We start from the raw sequence: 22590 nt of genomic DNA, 5'->3' as shown, positions 1-22590 counted from the left end.
GTCCCATCCCTAAGACCAGCCACACAACAGAACGTGGTGCTTCCTTGAAGGGTGTGGTAGCCAAGATGGCCCCCAGTGATGGTCACCTCCTGGTAATCATGCCCCCCACACTCAATGAGAGTGGAGTAAAGGAGAAGTGACCACATGTGACGCCCCAAAGCCAGGCCATAACAGCATTGCTGTGCCAGGTTGTCCTCTCAGATCCCTTACTCTGAGGGGAGTGGCAGCCGTGTCACGAGGACCCTGAGCGATCCTGTGGAGAGCCCACGTGAAGGTGAAGTGAGGCCCCGCCAACAGCTGGCACCGACTTGCCAGCCTGGGGAGTGCAGGCACATCCTCCCGCCCCAGTCTGGCCTTCAACGCCCCCGAGCCCCAGCAGACCTCTGACTGCAGCTTCCTGGGAAACCTTGAGCCAGAACCAGCCAGCCAAGCTGCTCCTGAATTCCTGGCCCTCGGAAACTCTGAGGACCCTTGTTCTCTGCTAAGTGTTGGGGCGCTTTGTTATACAGCAATAAGTACATAATAAAAGGGGACATTCTGGGTGCTCTCCCAGCCTCACGTCTAGAAACCCATTAACACTCACACCAGTCCTATGACGTAAGCACTATTCAGTAGCCTCATATTTAAAAAAACAAAGAAAACGAGGCTCTGAGAAGTTAAGTCCTTGGCCAGCGCTCATTCAACAAGCAGAGCAGCCGGGGAGGGAGCAGGGCGGCCTGGCTCCGGGGTTTGTGCTAGTGGCCACCGCGCCACCCTGCCCTGGGCATGGGAGTGGCCTTGAGAAGAAAGTATTTGTATTTCTTAACTTATTCTGAATAATACTTTGTACCCTAAAAAATTTCCTCTCGGCTTTGGCCTGTAAGCACAGGACTTTTTTTAGACATTGACTCCAGTTCAGGACGCAATTTTTCACTCAGAGCAAACATTGCTGTCTTCCAGAAAACACAATATTATAAAATATCATTGGGAAAAAGCGGTCAGTGATCAAAACTGCACTGCCCCGCCAAGCTGTTCAGGAGCACGCGGGCTCTGGCAAGCGAGGCGGACCTCTCCCGGCCCGTGAGCAATGTCGATTCACGCTCAGTGGACGTGTGGGGTGTTGTGCAGGAAATAGAAAAACGGTTGGCAAGCCTTCTTCCTTGATTCCCCCTACCCTAGTCAATCTGCGTAATTTGGCATTTGTTGACGCTATCTTGCATTTTTGGCCTTTTCTGTTACCCATCTCCCTAGTTCAATGATCAGCTCTTTGAGAGAAAGACTAATAGCTTACATCTCTTCTAACATTCGTAGTACCTTGCATACAGTAGGCTCCCAAACCTTTGCTTATTTATTTCAAGCCTTCAAATATAGGAATCATTCTATTTGTTCCCTGAGCGCTCCAGATTCCACATGGCATCCGTCATTTCTGTGCTGAGAGTCGGTCAACGCACCCTGTCAGGCTGGAAATATAGGGGCAGAATGACAGTGTCCCAAGGGCTCGAGTGGTGTCCAAGAGAACCTACTCAAACCTTAAGGCTACTATACTCTGTTCTGAAGCCCCCACTTTAGAAGAAACATCAGCAAACTGGAGCCACCCAGAGAAGGGTGACTGGAGGAAGAAGGGTCTAGAACCCTAACAGTGAAGAAGGCTGGAAGGTGCAGAGATGGTTAGTTTGGAGAAGACCATGCTTAGAACACGTGCACAAGCATTTGAGACGGCGGCCCGGGAAAGGAGGGGCATGCTAATTCTGGCTCAGGGACACCAGCGGTCTCCACTGAGCCTATCCACTGTGGCTATCAGGAATAGATTCAGGTGGGCAAATATGTTTGGAAAATGCCACAAAGGCAATTTCCCTCTGAGATTCACAAAGCACGTTAGCACACACAAGATTCTGAGAAAACCTTCTCAGAAGGAAACCTTTGCTAGCATTTATTTACTATACTTTGGGTCCACCACAATCCTCTCATTCATTTCCCCATATTAATTTCTGTTAATATCCCACACTCAGAACATTAGGAGAAGCTCCTGTAAGAAACAGAACTGCGGCTGGTTTTCAGAAATCATCGGGAGGTAGACTGTGACACAAGATCTAATCTTTCCCACCATTCAGGCTGGGCTGCCTTGTGAGGTCAGGAGGTCTTTGCCACTGAATTGTTCAAAACAGACCCGACGCTGTGAAAAATCATGTATCAGTCCTGAGATTCTGTGATAAGTTGCAGGAAAGAGAAGGAATTTCCATGTTGTGGTTTCCATACTCAGCTGGTCCATCTGAAATGAGGAGACTCCACTTCCTTAGAAATAATGAGTCTCCTTATTCTTGTGCTCCAATTACACTTACAGCATTATAATTACTTATACACATGTCTGTCCCTCTAGACCGTGACTCTCAGCCTGGAGAACAGTCTACCAGCTCCTCAGCTGTGAAGTAGAGATGATGATAGTACACACACCATAGAGTTATTGTAAATATCAAATGAGTTATTTCATGTAAATCACTTTGAAGTGTCTGGCGCTGCTCAACAGATTTAGCAAATATTTTTGTAACTACATATGTGGGGGCAGGAAGAACTTGAGAACTCCTGCATTAGACATTAAATTCTGTGAGATTTCAGTCTATTTCTTATCCATTTTTGTCCTCATCACCTATTACCATTCTAGATACATAGGAGGCACTTAATAAAGGCTCATAAAATGGAGGGAGGAATGGAGGGAGGAAGGGAGGGAGGAAGGGAAGGGTGAGTGACTACTTGGATGGATGGATGGATGAACGAATCGTCGGATGGGCTGGATGGATGGATGGATGGATGGATAAATACTTGGATGGACCCTATAGATGGTTAGATGGTTGGAGGGATGGAGGGATGGGGGGATGGGAGGATGGGGGGATGGGGGGATGGGAGGATGGGGGGAGGGGGGATGGGGGATGGGGGATGGGGGATGGGGGGGTGAGTGGATGGGTGGGTGAATGAGTGGGTAAGTGGATGAATGAGTGAATGAGTGGAATGGTCTTGTCCCCATTTTGGTATCTCTTGAGGGTGTCTGCATGGGATGGCCCATCAAAATCTTTCTCCAAGCCCACTGCACAGTTGCAGGCCTTCCGTAAGGGGTTCCTCTCTCCCTCCCTATTTAGGAGCCCTGTAGTTTTAGAGCAAGGCTTCTCAATTTTTTCCACTGAAGTACCCCTATCCATGCAGGAGAGTGATCAGAACCTCCCCTGCCTCCTGGAATCTTGGGGTATGGTCTAAGGTAACCCAAGGCTCAGTATTTTTTCTGATTTTTGTGTTAAAAATCAGCAAAACTTGCATCTTATATCATAATATATCTGTTTGCTTTTAAACAGTGTTTTACATTTTTACCAACAGGTACAATTGATGTTCCACAATACGCTGTGTTTGTCCTGTGGCTTCCAGCCCCTCTGACACACTGATATGTACCCTCAAGAGGTATGTATCCCTCCGGGTCCAGAAACCTAACAAACTTCTCTGGCTCCCATCACCCGAATCCACTTGCTCTGTTTTGTTTGTTCTGTGTCTGTACTTACACCCTGGAATTTGATGCTTCAGATCCATTTTTGTCCCTGTCAATAATAAATCCCTAGCAACATCCTGGAAGGCAAGGAATTTATCGCATTTACTGATGTATTTGCCTTGAGGGATAAAGGGAGAAGACACACACTTGGAGTCTAAGGATTTTCTGCCTGACAAAGAAAAATGACCATGTATATGCTTTTTAAAGTAACGGTTCTCAATTTGAATACTACTACGCATGAAGACCAGTTAGCATGAAAGTTCTTTAGAGGCTTTTAAAGGCTATATTACACAAGAGATAAATGCTTGAATTCTAATTGGCTCAAAAGTGTTCTTTTACTCACAAAGATGTGTTATAATTTCAAAAAACAGCCTAGGCTGCTCACCACTCCTCAAGCCATGCTGTGGCAGCATCCCACATACAAAACAGAGGAAGATAGGCACAGATGTTAGCTCACGGCCAATCTTCCTCAGCAAAAAATAAACAAAAACAGGCCAGGACTTCATCCTGATAAGTGTTTTCTGTTTCCAAGTTTATTTGAAAAGTTTCTCTTTATTGGCTTCATGGTAGCACGCCATCCCTTCTGTGCCTGCATCAGATAATTCTCTGGTCTATCCAGACTCCCTCTGCATTGAACCTCCTACTGGAGAATCAGGATTTCACTTGCAAGAACTATATCAAAAAGCCAAGGCCCAAAGAAATCTTAGACTTGATAAGGGAATGTAGAAAATGATTTCTTAAAGAAATAATCTCTGTCTATACTTTCTGATCCTCCCTTATCTGGCCTATAGATAAGATTTCCTTCTCCATCCTCACAGGGAGGGCGGGGCTTTCCAACCCTCACACCTAGCCCAGCTCCCAAGACCCCAGCCGGAGCCAAAGCCCCAGCCTCCCCACTCAGCCAGAAGGGAAGATGGCAAGAAGACTCTCCAACTGAGGTTGGCTCTAAGGAGTAATTTTCCCTGGTGTTTCTTTCATCAAGGCCTTTACGAATGGCAGAATCTGGGAACTTCTGGCTCTAACCAAGTTGGAGTAACAGCGACTGTATTTACCCTGGCTCCTGAAACAACTTAAAAAAGAAAATAATATGTGTAACTCATTAACAAGACTCTGGATACCAGGAGACAAGGAAAGTGATCTCTTAGAGACAAGAAATGAACCCAGGGGAGCTTGACAAATTCTCAATTAAAGGAAGGCAGCTGAAAGGTCAAGAAGATCACGGTGACTGGAATTCTCATGATTTGCGTGCAGGGCCGAGCACCACGGAGGAGTGAAACACACAAACAGAGAAGGAGCTCCAGAGATCTGCGAGGGTCCCCCTTGAGTATTCAGCAGAGTAGTGATCTGAGCATGTCTGTGAGGAACTATGTGAAAGGGTTAAAGGAGACAGGACCTAAAACACGTGCAGCCCCAGGGTTAGTGCCAATTCCTGCCAACCAGACTACAAAACGTTGTAATTCTTGGGATGTGTGGGAGACACTCAAATGTGCTGTGCATTAGTAGTCAGTGGTGAGGAATAGTGAGCCTAAACTAAAGGCAGTTCTGGTTCTGCCTGAGAAATGTTAAAAGCAAGCCCTGCAAGGATCAAACAGTTCCACATAAATGAACTACATCCCAGAAGAAAGATCAAGAATACTCATAAAACTATCCAGTCCCCAACAAGGTAAAATTTATAATATCCAGCATCCAATCAAAAATCACTAGACATGCAAAGAAGTAGAAAACTACAATCCACTATAAGGAGGAAAACCAATCAATTGAAGCCAACCCAGAATGGATACAGATGTTAGAATTAGCAGAAAAGGACATTAAAATAATTATTATAACTATATTCCTTATGTTCAGAAAGCCAGAGGGAATATTGAACATGTTAAGTAGAGGCATGGGAAATATTTTACAAAGACCGAACTTCCAGAGATGAAAATTATAACATTTGTGATGAAAAATAACACTAGATGGGATTAAAAGCATATTAAACATTACAGAAAAGATTAGTGAATTTACACACACAGTAGTAGAAGCTATCCGAAATAAAACACAGAGAGAAGAAAGACAAATATAAACAAAAAGGGCATCACTGAACCACAGAAAACGTCAAATGGTCTAATATATATATAACTGGGGTCTCCAAGGAGAGAAAAGAGAGGGAGAAACAGAAAAATACATGAATAAATCATAGTTGCAATTTTTCAAAATTTGATCAAAATTATAAACAGATCCAAGAAGTTCCACAAACTCCTTGTACTAGCACAAGAAACATGAATAAAACTATATCTATCAAATTTCTGAAAACCAGTGTTAAAGGGAAAATCTCAAAACTAGACAGAGAAAAAAGACACTTTATAATCAGAGGAACAAAGATTAGCATGAAGGCAGATTTTTTTTAGAAACGGTGTAAGTTAGCCAACAATGAAGAAACATCTTTAAAGTACTGAAAGGAAAAAATTGTCTATAACCTGTGAAAACATCTGTCAAAATATAAGTGAAATAATGACACTGAGGCATACAAAAGTAGAAAGAAGTTCTCATCAGCAGATCCACACCACAAAAATGATAAAGCAAGTCCTTCAGGAAGGTCAGGATAAGGAAAGGAAGGAATGGAATGGAAATGAGGCCAAATGGAAATGTGGATCCACATAAAAGATTGAACACCGCTGAAAACAGTAACTACATTGGTAAGATTTTTTTCCTTTTTTTCAAATTTGTTTGAATTTTTTTTTTTTTTTGAGGAAGATTAGCCCTGAGCTAACATCTGCTGCCAATCCTCCTCTTTTTGCTGAGGAAGACTGGCCCTGAGCAAACATCCATGCCCATCTTCCTCTAATTTATATGTGGGATGCCACCACAGCATGGCTTGTTAAGTGGTGCCATGTCCACACCCGGGATCCAAACCAGTGAACCCCAGGCCGCCGAAGCGGAACGTGTGCACTTAACCACTGCACCACCGGGCCAGCCCCTAAGATTTTTTTTTCTTATTATCTAGCTCTTTAAAAGACAACTGCCTGTTTAAAATGGATAATAAATCATGACTCAGGGGGGTTGAATCCCAAGAATGCAAGGTTAATTTAACATTCAAGAATCAATCTATATTTTATAAATATAATTCACCGTAGTCACTAAAATGAAAAAAGCACATAATCATCTCAATAGATGCAGAAAAAATGTTTAACAAAATCCAACATCATTTCTGATAAAAACTGAGCAAACTGAAATAGGAGGGAACTTTCTTAATCAGAGAAGGGGCATCTATGAAAAACCTGTCACTAACATCATACATAATGGGGAAAGAGTGAATTCATATGGAAATGCAAAGGACACAGAATAAACAACTTGGAAAAAGAACAATAAAATTCAAAGAGTAATACCACCTGATTTCAATGTTTATTATAAAGCTACAGATATTAAGTCAGTGTGTTACTAGTGTAAAGACAAATTGATCAATGGAACAGCATAGAGAATCTAGAAAAAGATCCATACATGTGCAGACAACTGATTTTTGACAAAGGTGCAAAAGTAATTAGAGGAGAAACGATGGTCTTCCTGATAAATGACGCTGAAACAATTGTATATCCATATGCAAAAAAAAAGGACTTTGACCCACATATCACACCATAAATCAAAACTAATCATATACCCAAATGTAAACCTAAAACTGAAAAAACTTCCAGAAGGAAACCTAGGAGAAAATCTTTGTGACCTTGCATTAGGTGAAGATTTCTTAGCTATACTACTAAATCCACAATCATAAATGTAAAAAAATCATAAATCAGACTTCATTAAAAATAAAAACTTCTGCTCTTTGAAGGATACTCTTAAGAATGAAAAGACTTGGGACCAGCCCTGTGGCCTAGTGGTTAATTTCAGTGCCCTCCACTTTGGCAGCCTGGGTTCAGTTCCCAGGCACAGACCCACACTGCTTGTCAGTGGCCATGCTGTGGTGGTGACCCACATACAAAAAGAGGAAGATTGGCACAGATGTTAGCTCAGGGTGACTCTTCCTCAGCAAAAAAAAAAAAAAAAAAAGAATGAAAAGACAAATTAGAGACTGGGAGAAAATATTTACAAATCATATATTCAATAAAGGACTTACATCCAGAACATATAATGAGCTCTCAAAACTCAGTACCAAGAAAACAGCCAATCATAAAAAACAGGCAAAAGGTTTGAACAGACACTTCACCAAAGAAGATATAAAGATGGCAAATAAACACATTTAGAAAAAGATGTTCAACATCATTAGGCATTAGGGAAATGCAAATTCCAGTTACAAAGAAATACCAGTATATACCTATTTAAAAAGGCTGAAGTTTTAAAAACTAAACATCCTAAGGTTGATGTGGTATGAAGAAACTGGAACTCTCATGCACTGATAGTGGGAATGTAAAATGGAGCAACTATTTTGGAAAACAATATAAAGTTCCTTAAAATGTTAAACATATCCTGACCATATGATCCAGCCATTCCACTCCCAAAAATTTAGCCAAGAAATGAGCGCAGACATCCACACGAAGACCTGCATGTAAATGTTCTAGCAGCTTTGTCTGGAATAGCCCAAAACTAAGAACAACCCGAATGCCTATCAGCAGGTGAATGGAGAAAGCAACTGTGGGATAGCCACGCAATGGAATACTACTCAGCAATGAAAAGGAGTGAGCCATTGATACACACAACAACATGGATGAACCTCAAAATAATTAAACCGACTGAAGTAAGTCACACAAATACACAAACTATGATTCCATGTCTTTAAAATTCTTTATGGTGCAAACTAATCTACAGTGACAGAAAGTTGATCGTTGGTTGCCTGGGGGTTAAGGTGGGGGGAGGGGAGGAAGAGATTACAAAAGGGCAGAGGAAACTTTTGGGGGTGATGGATATGTTACCTTGATTTTCGTGATAGTTTCATGGACATATACATATGTAAAAACTTATCAAATTGTATAACTTAAAATGTGTAGTTTATTGTATGTCATTTACACCTCAATGGAGCTATTGAAAAACAAAAGTGAAAAGAGAATAAATGCTATCTTGATTAAACCAGTAAAAGTAAGAAAAGGGAAAAAGAGGAATCAGCAAACTAAAATAAACATAAGTTGGTGGAAGTAAAGTGAGCAGGATCAGTTTTCATCAAATGTAAATAAACTGGATTAACCCACTGTTGATGCAAATAATCCACAATCAATCTATAAATAAAGATTGGGATGAGTTTATTATGAGCCAGGTCAGAGGACTATAGCCCGGGGCCTTCCTTCCCCAAGGAAGGAAGGGCACCAAGGAAGTGGGGTATACAGAGTGGTTATATAACATCTTGGAACAAACAACAAACGTCATATATCACAGGAATATCTCTTTTTCTGCCATCATGAGATGCTAGGCTGGCACAGTAGGTTGGTGCTCAGCAGGTCAGTGGTCACAAGGTGAGCACAGCAGGTCAGTAATTAATCCTTAGTTTCCAGGAAGAGATGCTTATCCTTAAAGAAACATGGAGAGGAGTTATATCCCTATCTTTAAGGGCATCATTCTTGTCTTTGGAACATTATAAATGTTAAAGCAGATGTACAATGCATGGTCAACAGGCCACGTCAGGCCCTTTTGGAAAAATAAGGTCAGGCCAAATTAGTTTTAAATCAAATGGTTTCTTCATATATTCCAGTATATCCTGTTCTTTTATTTATCATTTTCCCCCTTTTGATCACTATCTTTTGATAGAAAATATTGATGATCAAAATATTGTCCCTCCAGCCGGCCTGGTGGCACAGTGGTTAAGTTCACACATTCCACTTCAGTGGCCCAGGGTTCACCAGTTCAGATACCGGCTGTGGACATGGCACCTCTTGTCAAGCCATGCTGTGATAGGCATCCCACATATAAAGTAGAGGAAGATGGGCACAGATAATTGTTCAGGGCCAGTCTTCCTCAGCAAAAAGAGGAGGATTGGCGGCAGATGTTAGCTCAGGGCTAATCTTCCTCAAAAAATATATATATATTGTCCCTCGGTACCAGGGTGGTTGCTGCCTGCCCTGGGTTCATCATGTCCCTCAGTGCTAGGCTTCCATCTCATTTATTTGCCCAGTTATCCATGTTGGGGGTAAACAGTCAGACAATCATAGAGGTATATATTAACGGAGGAAGCAGTTCATAGGTTATGTAATTTTTCCATTAATTTTAGGTTGGTGCACAAATGTTGTACTCGTGCTTTGACATGACTCCTCATGCTCACATTGTTCACAGTTATAGAATGGGTACAGTAACAATGATGACAATTCAATATTCGAAAGATTAGTTTCCAAATGAGTTCCTTGGCATAGTCTTTATCAGAATTCCAGGGAGTAATAGAAATAGGAATTGCAATCTGGATCAAAAAAGGGAACCAATGCCTGAAGGGGGCCAACCAAAGAAATCAAGACTGGGTGTAGGATCGCTTAAGGCATTCACCTGCTCTTTCATGCTTTAGCAGAGATGACACATTGGAACTTTCATCAGGTACAAAAACACAGCATTCAGTGCGAATGATTGCACATGTACCACCTGGAAATGCAGTTAGAATATCTAAGGCCATTTTATTTTGAAGAACAGGCTTCCTCATTTAAAGACATTTCAGTATTTAATGAGGCTATTCCTGCCTGACTGTCATTAAAGGCTTAACAAGTAAATTTAGTCAGAGTTTCTAGATGTGATATGACATCTTCTAGCCCCAAGGAGGAGCAAACATAGCCCCTAGGTGGCCAGACCAGTGGAACGCACTGGGGCGGAAGCCAAGGCCACAGGTTTGTCCCACGTAACTACTGAGTTTCATCAGGAGCTGCTCGATAAATGCCTGGCCTTCAAACCAGTCTGTTCCAAATCAATCGCTTTCTTTAAGTATGATGGTATTCTGAAAACCTTAAATGAACAAGGTATAAAATAGGTAGAAAGTGGCTTAAGTATTACAAACTTTGAGTGAAGAGACAGAAGGTTGGGAAAACAGGCCTGGTCTGGAGTCTTGGGACAGCTGTCTACAACCGATGCCGTCTTCCTCCGATCGTGGTTTGGAGATATTTGCTTTGGTCAGTTGAAGTCAGGTATCAGAAATAGGAACTGAAACCCCCTCAGATGGAAAAGGCTTTTTTTTTTTAATGAGAAATGCGAATCCATGAGTCTATGCCTTTTGATTCTGCAGCACATGAATTGGTTAAAAGGACCTAATATGGTCCTTTCCAACAGGGCTGCAAAGAGTCTTTTATTTGGTGTCTTTTCCAATAAACAAAATCTCAAAGTTGTAGTTCACGATCCTAAAAGTCTTGTCTCCCAGGAGCTCAGTGTGAAAAGAATCAGCTACCAATCTCTTTTTTCTTTTAAGCGTCTTAATGAGACCTTAACAATAATTAAGATGTCTCCTTCAGGCAGAGCTGGTTCATACACTCCTTTGTCTAATTCATAGCCCGTCCAGTTATCTTGAGAGGGGACAGCTGATGTTTACCAAAAGGTGTAGATCCAAGATTGAGAAGTACGAGCAGAAGGGCTTTTTCCATGAAGAGATTAAATGCTTTTGAAAGCTTTACCAATTGAGTTTTGATTGTGCCATTAGTTAAAATGTTGCATTATTGGCCAAATGTCACAAATAGATTTAATTATTTGTACAATGAAATGAGCTCCTCGGTCACTGTGTAACTCAACAGGAATTCCTCAAATAGGAATTATCCTTTCCAATAATAATTTACCTAAAACCGTGGCTCTTCTGCAAGAAAAGGCCTCAACCCAATGTGAGAACATACAGATCATTACAAGATATACTTATCCTTTAGATGGTGGCATTTGAACAAAGTCCGATAGCCATACTTCCAAGGGTCCCTTAGGAAGGGGAAAGTGGCCTTGTGACCTATGAAATAGCTTCCCTTGATTATACTTTGGGCATATAACACAATGACTTTAGGCTGTATGAGGCACTGTGGGAGAAAATTTCCAAAAGTATCATTTTCCCCCCAAATCATCTTTTCAGGTGCCCAATGGGTTAATTGGCGTACATGCTGGAGCAGTGGCAATTGTGCTCTAATGGGCACTACATTTTTTTTTTTTAATCTTCCGAACCACATCTTCATGGTGGTGTCAAAAATTCCCCTTTTGTTGCCACCTTTGTTTCTCTTCTTCCTTGGTGATTTCTTGAGCCTGAAGAAGGAAACTTTTCACTGGGTTAGCAGAGTTAATAGAAAACAGTGGGCATTCTCAAGGCTGGACAGCATACCAGCTTGATAATGTCCTTGCTTATCCCTTAAGTAAAACCCATCTGTAAACCAAATTAGATAATAGAACGCAGGTGTGGTTGTTTTCTTCTTGTGGTGCTGGACGCAAGGTAGAAGGGTTAAGATAGCAAAAAACATTTACCTACATAACATAACGTAAGAAGGTTTGTCATCATCTACTTGACAATGCTCCCCATGCTACCAAACAAGCCTAATTAGTTCAGTATCTCCCTCTTTTTTTTACTTATTGCAGTAACATTGTATTATAACATTATATAGCTTTCAGATGTACATCGTAATATATTTCAAATTCTGTGTAGATTACATGTTCACCACCCAAAAACTAATTACAGTCCATCACCTCACATGTGAGCCTAATCACCCCTTTTGCCCTCCCCCGCCTCCCCTATGGTAACCACCAATCCAATCTTTGTTGCTATGTGTTTGTTTGTCATTGTTTTTATCTCCTACTTATGAGTGAGATCATGCAGTATTTGCCTTTCTCCCTCTGACTTATTTCACTCAGCATAATACCCTCAAGGTCCATCCATGTTGTCACAAATGGCCAGATTTCATCATTTCTTATAGCTGAGTAGTATTCCATAGTGTATATGTACCACATCTTCTTTATCCATTCGTCCCTTGATGGGCACCTAGGTTGCTTCCAAGTCTTGGCTATTGTGAATAATGCTGCAGTGAACAAAGGGGTGCATGTATCTTTATGCCTTTGCGTTTTCAAGTTCTTTGGATAAATAACCAGCAGTGGGATAGCTGGATCATATGGTAGATCTATTTTTAATTTTCTGAGGATATCCATACTGCTTTCCATAGTGGCTGTACCAGTTTGCACTCCCACCGGAGTGAAGTGATACCTCATTGTAGTTTTGACAACAAAAAAACCAACATCCAATTAAAAAATGGGCAAAAGATCTGAACAGAGATTTCTCCAGAGAAGATATACGGATGGCCAACAGGCACATGAAAAGATGCTCAACATCATTAGCTATCAGGGAAATGTAAATCTCCCTCTTTATAGGAAGAGAGAACAAATTTCTTTAAGAAGACTCAGGGGCCCTCTGAAAAGTCTCAGAGAAATTTTTAAATCAAAAGTAAGATTTCATTTAGGATATGAACTTTGGGGAGCTCGTCAAAAATATCAAAAGGTTTTAAACACTTGGTCAAACAAGATTAAGTGCTTGCTGATCTTCTGTCACTATGAAACAACAGTTAGTTACCCATTTAACCAAAGTGAGACTCATTCAAATGTAAAGAAAACTTTCTATAATCTCTTTATCAAGAGGAGACTAAAAGTCTAGGGAAATTATCCTTTTGACAGAGAACCAAATTTTAATTTTTCTACCAGCTTACTTTTGATATTAAAATTTACTCACTTTTAAATTTATTTTAATCTTAGCTAACCTGACCATGCACAAAACTCTTTCTGGAGGGTTCTCAAAAACCTTCTATAACTTTCTTTTTACAGTCAGAATTTATCCTATGCTTTCTTTCTTTCCTAGTACTGCAGGACAAATTCATTTTTATTATCAAAACAAATAAAAATATCCTTGCTTCTTAAATCTTTTTTCACTAAAAACATATGTCTTACTTTCCTTGACTTTTTTATGTTTTCCTTATTGGTTTTTAGTAACTTTAATCATATATTAATTACAAGTTTTATAACTCTGACAGACCTTAGTTTTTAGTGGAAATTATGAAGTAAGCAATTATAAACTGTCTTTTACATTAGCATTCTGTGGCTTGGCAAATTTATAAATACTTTGTATAATTTCTAGAAACATGCTACTTCACAGCCTGATTTTTCAATAAAATAAAGACTTCTTTACTAGTAGACCCAAACGTCTTTTGTTTTCTCTGTAATAAGAAGCCAAAAGCAGACAAACTGATATTTAGTAATTAACATCTAATATTTATCTTATTTGGAAATGATCTAGATACTCAACAAATTTTATCATTTAACTCCATTAGCAAAACTCTAAAGTTTCAAGTTACCAAAAGGTTTTGCAATTATTTTAAGTATATACACCATAACACATAATTATTGTTAAAAATGTCACCCACCACTCTTATCTTTTTCACATCATTTAGTTTGCTTGTTTCCATACTGATAACTCTGAAGACATGTTTATTTTAATCAAACCAACAAACTTAAATAAGCTTTCACTTGCCAAAGATTGTTTTATATTATGTTAACTCGAAGGCCATTTGGGTTCCTTTCCATCACGTTTATATAAGCACTTACGTTGAGCCAATTAAATAGAGTTCTTTAGAAATTATACCATCCGTAGATAAGATCTCACACATATATAGCATACATATAGACACACACAGAGACCCCACAGCTATTGTTTTAAAATTACTGTCATGAGTCAGGTGCAGTAATATAAAGCTCACTGGTTACGAGACAATAATTGAACCCAAATTTTGTTTTAAGCTTTTTCTACTAATATTTGTCAAGAAGACACTCAAGACGCCAGACTTTGGGTGAGGGTGCTCTTAAGGCCATTTTTCTTGCCTTTTTCCCCTTTTTTTTCCTTCAGTCTTAGGAGTTGGGGATGGGCTAGACAGCAGTTCCTCGAGAGGCAAGGAGACGAGCCCCTTTGAGACAAAGGAAATGGGTGGAATCTGAACGGCTCCTAGAGCTGCTTTCCAGCTTTGCAAATGTTTCTAAGTTGAAGACAGTTGTGTTTAATTTAATTTAAATGACATTGTGTTTAATTTAAATGACATTATCGACAGATCTACCTGTCCAACTACAGTACCATAATTTGTTTCTTTCCTCTGAGTGCTTAGTTTTATTTTAACTTAGGGAAGAAAGCCTAAAAATTCTTATCGAGCTCTGAATATCAGCTTCCAGTTTGGCTGAATTTCTGACCCTAAGTTGCTAAATCCTTTCAAATACCTTGTTGGGTTTCAGCCGGGACAAACAGTAACTACCTGGCTGTGTTGAACAGTTCCAGTAATCTTTAATGTAGCAGTTTCCCAGAAAGTCTCTCAGCCTCTAACTCTGGGAGTAGATTACAGGGGGATCTGTAACGCTATGGCCTAATACATTTTCCTTCCAGTACCTTTTATTTTTTATTTATTTTTATTTTTTTGAGGAAGATTAGCCCTGAGCTAACATTTGCCACCAATCCTCCTCTTTTTGCTGAGGAAGATTAGTCCTGAGCTAACATCTGCCACCCATCCTCCTCTTTTTGCTGAGGAAGATTAGTCCTGAGCTAGCATCTGCCACCCATCCTCCTCTTTTTGCTGAGGAAGACTGGCCCTGAGCTAACATCTGCCACCAATCCTCCTCTTTTTGCTGAGGAATACTGGCCCTGAGTTAACATGTGTGCCCATCTTCCTCTATTTTATATGTGGGACGCTGCCACAGCATGGCTTGATAAGTGGTACGTAGGTCACACCCGGGATCTGAACTGGCCAACCCCAGGCCACCAAAGCAGAGTGCGTGAACTTAACCACTACATCACCAGGCCAGCCCCACCTTTCAGTACCTTTTATAACAATTTTCTACTAGCATTTTGCAACAAAACTTTCAATAAGGTTATTTTGGAATTTTGAAGTCTTCGCTCTTAAGGGCACTTCTTAAATGATCTTATCTAATCGGAACATTCCTTTTTTTTTTTTTTTTTTAAAGATTCTGCTATCTTCTGTACTATAGATGCTCAGTTTTTTTTTTTTTTTAATGATTGGCACCTGAGCTAACAACTGTTGCCAATCTTTTTTTTTTTTCTGCTTTATCTCCCAAAACCACCCCCCCCATAGATAGTTGTATATCCCAGTTGCAGGTCCTTCTAGTTGTGGGATGTGGGACACGACCTCAACGTGGCCTGACGAGCGGTCCATGTCCGCGCCCAGGATCCGAACCCTGGGCCGCTGCAGCGGAGCACGCGAATTTAACCACTCGGCCACAGAGCCAGCCCCAGAACGTTCCTTCTAATGACCAATATAATTCCCCTGAAGCTGGCAGCAGCTTGGCAGGACCCTCAGCCATGAACGGAGTGCAACCCACATTTCTGTCTGACTGTCTCACCACAAAATGGGGTGCATTTTTGTTTGACCGTATTTTGGTACCCCAACCTGACAGTTATTAAACTAAGCCCTCAGGACACAAAACAAGCCAGGTCGAGTTTTTTTTTTCCTGTTCTTTGTAAATATTTACAGTGCCTGGAACCTTTAGTTTTTGAGCAATTGTGCCAGAAGTTGGCGAGCTCAACTCTTTAAAAATTTCTATTACCTGACTCTTCAGAAAGAGCCCCACAGTGGCCACTGTGATTTTAAATTATCCAGGGTTATCTTGCCAGCTGTTTAAAGCCATCCTCATTTCATTAAGCACTCGCAAGTTGCAGCACGAAGCAGCTGGAGTTCCGAGGGCAGGCTGCCCAGTTGGGAGCTGGTCGGCTTTTGGAAGCTCAGTTTCCTGTTTTTCTTTTAGTTTCGTTTTACTATAAAGTCTGAACAATTCCTAAGGACAGTGTAGTGAGTCGGAAATGCGCTGCTTGTGAGTGTTACTCCCGAAAGAAATGTTGTAAGCACTCCTTTACCTGCCTCGGTTTCTGCCACTGGCAGCCTGAAACCACCCTGGGGGCTCAGAGCGCGTGGAGGGCCAACCCTCATATGCTCATCCCTGGACCAGCTGACATTTACTTAAAGGGAACGATCACAGCGGAATTCCCTATGGGGCCACCGCACTTCTGAGGCTCAACCTCAGACACTCCCACCAGCTTCTCAGGCGCCTGAGAACGACTTACAGCCAGGAGGAGCTGGTCTCCCTTCTCTTCAGAGCTGAACAAGTTCAGACTCTCGTTTCTCTATCAAGCAGTTTGCGATTCTTTCCGATTTAAAGCCAGATTAAAAGGTCAGCTGGCCCCATTCGCTGCAAATTTCCCTCTAGGCCCCCCTGGCCTAGGAACTCTCTCTAGAGTATGGACCAGTATCTCTAGGGTATGCACCGCTACCCCTAAGACACCTGGCCTTAAGTCTTGAAACAGCTCATATAAACTCTGGGCCATCGACTTAAAATAAGGAGGTCTGGGTTTCAGGAGACTTCACCAGGGTCACCTGAAGAATGCAGTGACCCAGGGGGCTCAAAGGGTCGCTTTTGGTACCGAATGCCGGCTCAGTGTAGATTCCAGGTGGTCTCCAGTGGGTTTCTCTGAAATTCTGCTGTGACTGTGCCAAGAAATGTCGACACAAAAATCTATAATCAATCTACAAATAAAAAGTGAGGTGAGTTTACTATGAGCCAGGTCAGAGGACCATAGCCTGGGGCCTTCCTTCCCCAAAGAAGTGGGGTGTACAGTGTGGCTATACACCACCTTGGAACAAAAAGCATCCATCACATATAATCGGAATGTTCCTTTTACAATTGTCATGAGATTTGAGCTGGGACAGCAAATCTGTGGTCAGCAGGTCAGAGGTCACAAGGTGAGCACAGCAGGTCAGTAATTAATCCTTAGTTTCCAGGAAGAGATGCTTATCGCTAAAGAAATGCCGATATGAGGGGGAGTTACACCCCTGTCTTTAAGGGCATCATTCTTATCTTTGGGACATCATAAACTTTAAAGCAGCTGTCAAAGCCACGTCAGGCCCTTTTGGAAAAACAAGCTCAGGCCAAATTAGTTTTAAACCGAATGGCTTCCTCATGTACTCCAGTCTATCACATTGCTTTTCATTTATTTATCACCACCAAAAGACAGAGAGTCAAACTGGCTTAAAAACAAATCCAGCCATGTACTTCATACAAAAAACAGATGTAAAATCAAAATGAAGAGAACAAAAATAAAGGAGCAGAAAGGGACGCAGGCAAATGGAAAGGAAGGGAAAGCAGAAACAGCGTGCCAGTTAAAACCAACCAACAAGGCCACCTACTGGGCACAAACTCCCTGATCCAGAAACATCACAATGTCAGTAAATTAATGATTTGTCCTCAACAGATAGGAGTTAGAACTTGGGCTACTTACTAACATGACTTTACATAAATGATGATCCGAGAGAGGGACCTGCACTGATTTTTAAATTAACAATCTGTCGAAATTAGCAATTTTTTCACAAGAGTGTTGTCCTACTTGGGGTTCTTGGAACAACAGTCCTTGCTTTGAAGGCCTGGCTCAGTGATGCACTGTGCTGGTCTGCAAGCTTTTCTTCCCAAGGCTTCTAAGTACCAGATGTATTTAGAGTCCTGGGGCGGGGGGGAGGGCAGATAGGGGGCAAATTATAATTTGTAATTTAACCCATGAGTTACTAGTATTTTATCATTTGGAAAAAGATTGGCGGATACTAGCATAATGTATTATTTGTTTGCTGATCATTGTGACAATCTTGGATAAGAAACATACCTCGTGGTCCCTCTTTCTCGTGGAAGCAGGATTGGGGCCACTGCAATGATCGGCTCAGTGTATTCTGTTGTTCACTAAGGCTCTCGCACTTGGTCCAGACTTTCCATCAGGGTGGGCAAGAGGGAGACAAGGATTGTGTCCAATCTATGATGTGCCTTGAATGGCCCTTTGCGAAGGACCAGACTCAGTAAACGCCAAGTCTTTAATTAGTCCTGCCAGTGGGATAGTCTGGAACAGCGGATCTCACATCTTAGCTTGCATCAGAAGCAGCTGAAGCTTGCTAAAACACAGATTCCAGGGCCCCTGCCCTGAGCTGCTTACCCGGGAGCTCTTTGGTGGGCTAAGAAAGCACATTTCTCAAGTTCCCAGGCAGCTGCCACCATTGGAGATTCGGAACCACACTTCGAGGACCACTCCTTTCTGTTCCACTTGTTTCCTCTTCTCAGACACCCTTTCAGCCTTTGACTATTTCTCTTGCCATCTCTGGGGTGAGTGTGTCTGGCGGCACCTGCCGGGGTGCCTCCCCCAGCCCCCCTCTCAGCCCTGTCTCCTCATTCCCCAGTGGCGGGACTGTTAGATCCCTCCCCCTGCAATAGCCTCAGGAAGCTGGATGCTCAGAGACCTCCCTCGGGGCCAGGGCAAGAGCCCAGCATGCACACAGACAATCCTGCATGCAGCCGGACGAGGGAGCCGGGGAGGGGCCTGGCGGGTCCCTACCCAGGTCAGGGCTGCTGGGATCTCCTAGCCTCACCCCCACCACCACTACCACAGGCCAGAATGTCCCACCCTGTACTCACAAACCCCTCAGAGACATCAGGTCCAAGAAACACAGGGCAAGGAAGAATGGTTTAACCAACACTTTTGCTTTTTAATTCATTCACTCAACAAACATTTGTTTGAGCTTCTACTGTATTGGGCTGTGGGTTAGATCTTCGATCTGGGTCGCTCACAGTCTGGTGCAGGAGATGGACATGAAACAGGCGTCCTGGAGAAGCACCACAAGAGGCAGGACACACCACGGGTCAGAGCTCTGGAGCCAGAACGCCCAGCTCCAAATCCTGTGTGACCTTGGGCAAGTTACTTAACCTCTCTGGGTCTCCACGTGCTTATCTGTCCAATGGGGATGATAGTAGTGCCTACCTCATAGGTAGGTCTGGTGTGAGGTCTAAATGAGTTAATACACGCAAAGCGTGTAAAGTGTGCTTGGTTCAGGGTCCTGATTGCTAGTTCTTGTCAATATTAGCAGGACAAACAGAAAGGTGTTGAGGACATCAGGGGAGAGATCAGAGACCCAGACAACAAACCAACCACCTCTGAGAGCTGCAGCTTGCCTTCCTTAATGTGAGCAGATGCAAACAGAGGATCCTGGGGCCCCCTCCTGGGTGAGAGCTGTGGACTGAGGGTGCCATCCACTGGGCGCCTGCTAAGCACCCTGAGTGCCAGGCCCTGGGCACGAGAAGCAGTCAGGAGGATTTCTCCTCCTTGGACACACAGGAGTTGGGGCAAGAGGGAGGATCCTGTTTCACTTGGATGCAAAGGAGGTCTGACAACCTTTCACAGCCAAGGGTATCTTAGAGAATAGCCAGGGGGAGTGCCTATGCACGGCGGGACCCTCCCCCTCAGAGGCAGCATCCTCTCCTCTCCACCCCCCCCACACACACCCCCCCCCCCCCCCCCCGCAACCCCCGGCTGCCACCGCTCTGTCTCCGGGCCCGTATTCCTCTTCTATTTGTAACTACAGCTGAGAGCCTGTGATTTTGCACGTACACCTGCTCTCTTGGCCAGAGGGACTGCCAACCCCACAGCACGTGCCGGCTGGGAACTCTCAGAGGGCTGTGGGTCACGGCTTTTGGGAACGCTCAGTTCAGGAAAGTACACTGGATGATGCACGAAAATGCTGGCGCTCTGAGCACGGCTGGCAGCTCCCGGGACAGTGACTCAGGGGTTAGCAGACTGGGAGAGAACAGGCCAGCAGCAGCCCATCATTGTGCAATGCAGACCATACCCTCCTTTCAGCCACCAGTCAGGGGGTGGCCCTGGCCACATGGATCACCTTCACTGGGCTGAGCTGGAGAGGATGGTCTCCAGCCTGTGACCTGCCAGCGCTCACATGCCACACAGGTGACTGATCATGGAGAAGGGAGCAATGACCGTGCGAATTCAGAGGGTCCCCAGAGGCTGTCTCATGTTGTCTTACTCTCTACCACTTCTTGCCTTTTCCCTTCTCCCCACCTCCAATTTAAAAAGGCAGGAGGGACCAAGGTCTTGGAACAACCTAGATGCTAATTTCAATCCAAAACACTGGTGTGAGCCCTGGCCAGCAGCCCCCAGCAACTTCCAGCTCAGCCGCCCTGTGCTCCTGGGCTGAAAGCTCCCGAGCACCTGGTGAAGCTGCTGCCCTTACATTTCGCCCCCGCTGCCAGCCGCAGCAGAGTGGACCCACGGACGCACCCATCACAGGTGTGAGAGCCTCTGGCCACACACAACAGCCCACGTGATGAGGGTGACGACGCCTGGAGGAAAGGAGAGCAGGGACGGGAGCTGGTGCACAGGACGAGACTCAGAGTCCAAAGGCAGGTCTCATCTCTCATTCTCAGGCCCCATCAGCTTGGTGCTGCCATCAGCAGAGACCAGGCAGGTAGCTGAGACGAAGACAGCATCAAGATGGAAAGAAAAGGGGATGGCGGGGACTGTGAGGAACGGCCCCATCTAAAACCACTGAAATCAGGCTTTTAAGTAAGCCCACGTTATCCACATAAAACGGTGCATTAGCTCTGCAGACTTTCAGCGCGACTCCTGGGCCTCCCTGGGAGGAGCAGGCAACCCCACGGCTGCTATTTCACCATCAGCCATTCATTCTGTTCCTTCAGTCTCCTGGTAAATGCAAACAGACCCTGGGCTTTAAAGATTTCCTAGCTAACTCAATTATTCTTACCCATCCTTTTGTGAAAGAAAGGAAGGAAGGAAGAAGAAAAGAAAAGTAGGTAATCAGCATGCATGACTAAATTAATTGGTAAATTAGCACTTATTAATATGTTCAGAACCAATTAAATGTTACCTGTACAAAGGAGCAGTGGCGGAACGTGAAGACGACTTGGCCTGGAGTCAGACAGACTTGAGTCTCGGTCGTGGCCTGCCACCTGCCAGGAAGTTCATCAGCTTCCCTGAGCTGTGGCTTCCTCTTTCTAGAAGGGGAATAACATGCCTGCCTCGGATTGGTGTGAAGATCAAACGAAATAACCCAGGACAGTGTTTGCCATGAGAAAATTCACACTCAGTAAATGTTGCAGGAACTTTACTCCCCCGAGAGCCAGGTTCTGTAGGACAGGGCCTGAGCTGGGAGGGGAGGAAGGTGGCCGGACAGCCCCTCACCAGGCCGGGGCTCTGCTGGAGCCTGGGTGCCAGCCCCGGCCAGGCCTCCTTCCGCGGTAGAGGGCTGCCAAGCCACACGGGGCCACACTGCCCCCCTGTGCCCATTCGCCGCACTGCAGCCGCACCTGAGCTGAGACGCGCCTCACCTGCCTGTCTCCTGCCATTTGCGATGCAGGCTCAGGCCTGTAGACATACTTCGCCGTTGTTTCCACTCCATGTGAACCCTTCACGTGCAGTCTCGGGCGGCATCGGGGAGTTGTTGAAGTAACTGAGACTGCAACTGCCCAGCTTGTCCAGTTGCCCCAACGAGCTGCCCGCACTGGGGAGCACCTGTCTTGCCTCCTTGATCCAGCGCTGATGCGGATTTCCAGCCCTGATGGTGCACTGGAATCCACTGGAGGGATTTTAAAATACATATCCATTTGTACATTACACCCCCCTCCAGACCTACAGCATCACAGTCTCTGAGGGTGGGCTAGAGAATCCATATTAAAAAAAAAAAAACTCCTTAAGGGATCACAAATTCAGCCAATTTTGAAAAACCATTGCTTTAACCCTTTATGTGCTGCCCCAGTCACCTCTTGGGTCTGCCTTGGCTTTGCAAGTAACACAGGCCAGAAAAAGACCGTGCTCTCGGCACTGAAAATTAGCGATTGCACGGAGCTGGAAAAGCGAGAGACGAGGAACCCGGTGAGAGGGGATAGACAGAGGCAAGAGAAAGAACAAAGGGAGACACCGAGAAAGACAGAGAAAGGCAGAAAGATGGAGGGAAAAGAGAGGCGTGCCCACACACGTGCACACCCCTACAGAAAGATGAGGAAAAGAGAGATGAGATAGGGAGGGGGAGAAAGGAAGGCCCATTCTCGTGATGGTGACAACATTTTGGTACAGCATGAGATGACTTAAGCCAAATCAATGGACGAATCCTGGAATAAGAAAAACTTTTCCAATCTAGGCATGGGGTTAATGTCTGTGATACGCAAAAAGCTCTGACATAGTGACAAGAATACAAACAACCCAATAGAGGAACGAGCGAAGACAGGGAGAGAAAACCCAGATAGACAACACCTGAGAAGCTGTGCGAGCTCACGAGTGGTTTGGGAAATGCTGATTATTACTTTATCCCCATGAG

At 43.7% G+C, this 22590-nt stretch overlaps 1 long non-coding RNA gene across 1 annotated transcript in view; it reads right to left on the bottom strand.

Moving 5' to 3' along the window:
* LOC124243901 (uncharacterized) overlaps positions 1-21940 on the bottom strand; it is a 51592-nt gene extending 29652 nt beyond the window's left edge. The window contains exon 1 of the long non-coding RNA XR_006889804.1: positions 21145-21940. This is a non-coding gene — a long non-coding RNA (uncharacterized LOC124243901). The remainder of the gene's footprint in view (positions 1-21144) is intronic.
* Between the last annotated feature and the right edge of the window lie 650 nt (positions 21941-22590).

This window comes from Equus quagga, chromosome 8 (assembly GCF_021613505.1).
Source record: "Equus quagga isolate Etosha38 chromosome 8, UCLA_HA_Equagga_1.0, whole genome shotgun sequence".
Lineage (NCBI taxonomy): Eukaryota > Metazoa > Chordata > Mammalia > Perissodactyla > Equidae > Equus > Equus quagga.
Note: the sequence above shows the minus strand (reverse complement) of the source record. Positions and strands in the feature narration are given on the sequence as shown.